The sequence below is a fragment of the Dama dama genome, unplaced genomic scaffold (assembly GCF_033118175.1).
Source record: "Dama dama isolate Ldn47 unplaced genomic scaffold, ASM3311817v1 ptg000209l, whole genome shotgun sequence".
Taxonomy (NCBI): Eukaryota; Metazoa; Chordata; class Mammalia; order Artiodactyla; family Cervidae; genus Dama; species Dama dama.
In genome coordinates, this window is record NW_026871000.1 from 226,762 (window position 1) to 232,656 (window position 5,895).

Here is a 5,895-nt window from a genome sequence, read left to right on the forward strand (position 1 = left end):
GCGGATCCCAGCGCCCAGCCACCTGAAATATTGAAAGTGATCCCAGAAGGAAACCTCACCTATTCAGGTTTCGTTGGAAAACTGTGGGTGGAGAGGGTATAGTTGAGAGTAAAAATTATGGGGCAAAGTAATAGCAGGCAGTTCTTTGTTTCTATGTTAAAAACTATGCTAAAAGCTAGAGAAATTTCTGTGTCTAACCAGAAACTAGAAAGATGTCTTGCCTTTGTGGAGGAAACTTGTCCCTGGTTCCCGGAGGAAGGAACTGTTAGCCTCGAAACTTGGGCAAAGTTAGGAGAACAAATTCAAATGGTCTATACCCTCCGTGGACTGGACAAAGTTTCTCTTGATGCTTATTCTCTATGGACTCTAATAAGGGATTGTTTAAACTCAGAACACGAGAGTAGGAAACTTGAAACAACCTTGAAACTTATAACACCCAAGTGTTCAGGTGCCCCACAACAGGTAGCAGAGCACATATGACTCCCCAATTGTTCCAGGTTCCAGAAAAAATGATAATGAGACTACTGCTGTCGAACAAGACTCAGATTCGGACCTTTCTCCTGATGAGGAAGACAATTTAAAACAGCAGGCTTTTGAGCATAACAAAGAAGGATGGGATGCCTTTATAGTAACTCAACAAAAGAATAAAGACCAAGGCCCCCCTTTTTCTGAACTTAGAGAGATGCTAACATCCATATCTCAGAGAATGGAACAACTAGACTTATTGCCCATGAATACAACTAAGCCGTTGCACTCTAAAACGCCATCTGTTGTAGCCGGTTTAGATCCTGACCCGCTGCTGCCGCCCGTCCCGCTCCCTCCCCCTCCTCTCCCCGTCCCGCTCCCTCCCCCTCCTCTCGCAGAAGCGCCTTTGATTCCAACAGCGCCTGTATACGTCCCATCTAGCCTAAAAAAGCCAGTCCTTTCACCACTTCAAATGGCTGTGAAAACAGCCCGAGAACAGGTTGAAAATCTTGAGGGATATTCTATGATTTTCCCTGTCTTTCAAGATGCTAATCATTGCAGGTATCATGAGCCCCTGCCTTTTAAACAGCTGAAAGACCTAAAACAGGCTTGCACCCAATACGGGCCTACTGTGCCGTTTACTCTAGCCATAATTGAAAGTCTTTCATCTCAATACTTGCCTCCTAATGATTGGAAGGGTGTTGCGCGAGCCTTTCTCTCAGGAGGTGATTATCTCTTGCGGCGCTCAGAATACACCGAGGTCTGTGGCATCACTGAAGATGTAACCACCGTAACGGGCTGTAGGTTACTTTTGACATGCTAATGGGAGAAGGACAATTTCGAGACCTTAATCAACAACTGACCTACCCTGAACAAGCTTATCCACAAATTAATGAGGCAGCCTTAAAAGCATGGAAAAGGCTCCCTGCCTCAAATAGGAAGGCTGAAGACTTATCAAAGTTTTGACAGGGGCCTGACGAGCCTTATCAGGACTTTGTCACTCGACTTCTCGAGGCAGTGTCAAAAATTATAGGAGATGAAGAAGCCGGCACTATTGTAACTAAACAGATGGCATATGAGAATGCTAGTACTGCTTGCCAGGCTGCTTTAAGACCTTAGAGGAAAAAGGGAGGTTTAGCGGATTATGTAAGAATTTGTGCTGACATTGGCCCTTCCTATCTTTAGGGATTGTCTATGGCTGCTGCTATCCAGGGAAAAACTATCAAGGAAGTTTTATATCAACAAACTAAGAACAAGGGTAGTGTAAAGAAGGGAGGGCCTCCTGGCAGTTGTTTCTCATGTGGACAATTGGGACACCGCATGGCACAATGCTCTAAGAAAAACAACGTAGATAGCAGCAAGAATCCTAAGGTATGCCTTAGATGTAAGAAAGGAAAACACTGGGCTAGAGACTGCAGATCTAAGACAGATGTGGATGGCAAACCTCTTCCGCCGCAGTCAGGAAACTGAGTGAGGGGCCAGCCCCAGGCCCCGAAACAGTGTTATGGGGCACTTCAGAACGAACTTCAGCCCAACCTAACCGGCCCGATATTAAGAGCCTCCTCCGAGCTACCTCAGGCAGCACAGGATTGGACTTGTGTGCCGCCGCCCACACAGTACTAACACCTGATATGGGGATGCAAGCCATTCCCACTGGAGTTTTCGGGCCTTTACCAAAAGGAACTGTAGGCTTAATTATTGGCAGAAGTAGTTGGACCATGAAAGGCTTATCGGTATCCCCTGGAGTAGTTGATGCAGATTATACGGGAGAACTCAAAATTATGGCCCACGCACCTTTAAAGATAATCAGTATTCCCACAAATCAACGAATAGCCCAGTTAGTTCTGTTGCCTCTTCACATGGAGGGGAAAGTTGCCTCTAAACGAGAGCACAATACTGATAGTTTTGGTTCATCTGATGTATACTGGGCACAGTCTATTTCTGCTGAACGGCCTAAATTAGGCCTTTTTATTGAGAATAAAACATTTTCAGGAATTTTAGATACTGGTGCATATGTATCAGTTATAGCTGAGGAGCATTGGCCTCAGCCATACTGAGGCTCAAACAAGAAGCTTACTCCACTTTGAGGGGAATAGGACAGTCTCAAAGTCCACAGCAGAGCAGCCGCATCCTGCACTGGAGGGACTCTGAAGGACATGAAGGAGATTTCCAGCCCTTTATTCTCCCTCATCTCCCAGTCAATTTATGGGGAAGAGAAGTTATGCAACAAATGGGAGTTTATATGTTTGCCCCAAAATAAAGCTGTTTCTAACATGATGTTAAACCAAGGACTCCTCCCTCAACAGGGGCAAGGAAAAGATAATCAAGGTAATTACTCAACCCATATTGCCCTACTCAAAACCGTTCAGATCTGGGCTAGGATGTTTTTAATGGGGGTTACTGATTCTCCTGTAATCCATGCAGACTCAAACAGCTGGAAAACTGATGAGCCTGTCTGGGTTGATCAGTGGCCCCTGACCAAACAAAAGATTGCTGCAGCTGAGCAGTTGGTACAGGAGCAATTGCATTTAGGACATATTGAGCCTTCTAATTCACCTTAGAATTCCCCTATATTTGTTATTAAAAAGAAATCTGGCAGATGGAGATTGCTTCAAGATCTTTGAAAAGTTAATGAGACCATGGTGGTTATGGGACCACTCCAGCCTGGTTTGCCCTCACCTGCTGGGATGCCACGTGCAACCTATAAAATAATTATAGATTTAAAAGATTGTTTTTACACCATACCCCTGCAACCTAATGATTGCCATCGCTTTGCTTTTAGCATCCCCTCCACAAATTTTAAACAGCCTGCACGAAGATATCATTGGAAAGTTCTTCCACAGGGTATGGCTAACAGCCCCACACTTTGTCAAAAACTTGTTGATCAGGCGATTGACCCCGTTCGAAAGGCTTATCCTGAAGTTTATTTAGTTCATTATATGGATGACATTTTACTTGCTCATTGTATAGAGGGTATTCTTTTGCAAGCGTATGACCTGCTATTGCTTCAATTAACTAAATTTGGATTGCAAATTGCTTCTGAAAAAATACAACGATCCCCGCCATTTTCTTATTTGGGGTTTAGGCTAGAGAGAGAGACTTTTCGAGTGCAGAAACTTCAGATTCGAAAAGACAATCTGAAGACTTTAAATGACTTTCAGAAATTATTAGGGGACATAAATTGGATCCGTTCCTATCTAAAATTGACTACTGGAGAATTGAAGCCTTTGTTTGATATTTTGAAAGGATCCACTGACCCTTCCTCCCCTAGAATACTAAACGATGAGGGGAGAGCTGCTCTGGCCCTAGTTGAACAGTCCCTCTCTCAGCATTTTGCTACCTACTGTGATTTTTCTCAACCGTGGGGACTATATGTGTTTCCCTCTAAACATACCCCGATGGCAGTGTTATACCAAAATGCTCCCTTACAGTGGATCCATTTACCTGTATCACCTTCAAAAGTTCTTACTCCTTTTTTGATTTCATTAGCCTCCTCGTTGCCAAAGGAAGGCGTCTTTCCAGAGAAATGTTGGGAGTCAATCCTGCTTACATTTATGTGCCCTATACCAAAGAACAGCAGGGATGGCTTTTTCAGTTTAATGATTCGTGGGCTTTGGCTTTTTCCTCCTTTACAGGTCAAATTATTAATCATTTACCTTCTGATAAATTTTTGCATTTTGCCAGCCAGCATTCATTTATTTTTCCAAAGAATGTTTCTAATGTTCCTATTCAAGATGCTCTTACGATCTTTACTGACGGATCCTCCAATGGAACTGCTGCCTTTGTGGTTAATGATACCCCTTTCTCCTGTCAGACAAACTATGCATCGGCTCAAGAAGTAGAGCTTTCAGCCGTTCACAAAGTATGTTCACGATATCCCTCACAGTCTTTTAATTTGTTTACTGATAGCAAATACATTGCTCATGCTTTGCAATATATAGAAACCGTTCCCTTTATTTCTACTGTGAATTCTAACATTCAACATTTGTTACGTTCAATTCAGTCTCTGCTGCAACAGCGCACCTTACCCTGCTTCTTTGGGCATTTATGTGCCCACACTGGACTTCCTGGACCTCTATCTATGGGAAATCAAATGGCTGATTCTCACACTAGAGGTTTTCTTTCACAGGTGGAAGCAGCACAACGATCACATGCGCTACATCACCAAAATAGTAATACTCTTCATTTGCAATTTCAAATCCCTCGAGAGACTGAACGACAAATTGTTAAATCTTGTTCTGTTTGCCCTAAGTTTCTCCCAGTTCCATACCTTGGCATTAATCCTCGCGGGCTTCTACCGAATCATCTTTGGCAAATGGATGTCACTCATGTCCCTTCCTTTGGTCATTTAAAGTACACTTCTGGGCATACACACTGAGGAAACCAGATCTTAAAGAGACACGTGCACCCCAATGTTCATCGCAGCACTGTTTATAATAGCCAGGACATGGAAGCAACCTAGATGCTGAGAGGGTAACAGGCAGGAAGGCCAGGGGTCTCCAAATGGAGGAAAGAGGCTGTAAGTGCCAGACATTTTTATCTCTCTTAAGCGGCAGGAAGAAACAAACCAGCGATCTGTTTTTCCTTCTCTATACAAATTTTAAAGGAGGTTTCTCTTAACATTCTGTGTTGCCATGACACCTGGTCTCACCTAAAGCTAACTACTCTCAGACTTTGAGTTAACCAATACATTCCTTTTTCGTATGGAAATGTTGTCTTAAGCTATGTTAATGAACCCCAGACTCTACCTTCAAGTTGGTTCCGCCAAACGGCCTAACTTACTTACTCAGGTATTGTTCCCCTAATCTATGTAAACGGAACTATTTGTTGGTATTCTGCCCTTCTACAAGATTCAAGTCAATCGTTTAATGGCCTGGGATGGATTATCTGATGCCATTCTAAATTTTATGACATTCCTTTCATTTCATTAACAGACTGTGAGTGACTATATAACATACAGCTAAACACTAGGAGGGGGGTACTCTTTTGCCCCCTTCTGATGCCTATGTCAGAAACTTTCTCTATACTTTAATAAAACTTTATTACACAAAAGCTCTGAGCGATCCAGCCTCGTCTCTGGCCCCGGATTGAATTCGTCTCCTCCGGAGGCCAAGAATCCCGCGTCTTATCGTTCAGCAGCAACCTTTCATCTTGGGGGCTCGTCCGGGATCCTTCAGGACAAGGTAAGGATGCTTGGAGCTCTAGTTCTTTGTTCTCCTAGCGAACACGTTTTCCGCTGTACTTTACTAACTCTATGGTGTGCTTGTGTGAACGAATGAAACGCCCTGAGCGAAGCAAGTGAGGAGCCCTGCTCTGCGGTCCCGCGGTGACCTCATAAGCTATGGCAGAAACCTGTCGGGGGTTTATACCAACCTGCCAATGCCAGGAGGCAACCAATGTCTCCTTTGGGAACTGACCAGAAACGGGCAA

The 5,895-nt window shown here is 43.8% G+C and overlaps 1 pseudogene; it reads left to right on the top strand.

Moving 5' to 3' along the window:
- The first annotated feature begins 706 nt into the window (after window positions 1-706).
- LOC133053744 (endogenous retrovirus group K member 7 Gag polyprotein-like) lies at window positions 707-2,088 on the top strand (annotated as a pseudogene).
- Window positions 2,089-5,895: the final 3,807 nt, after the last annotated feature.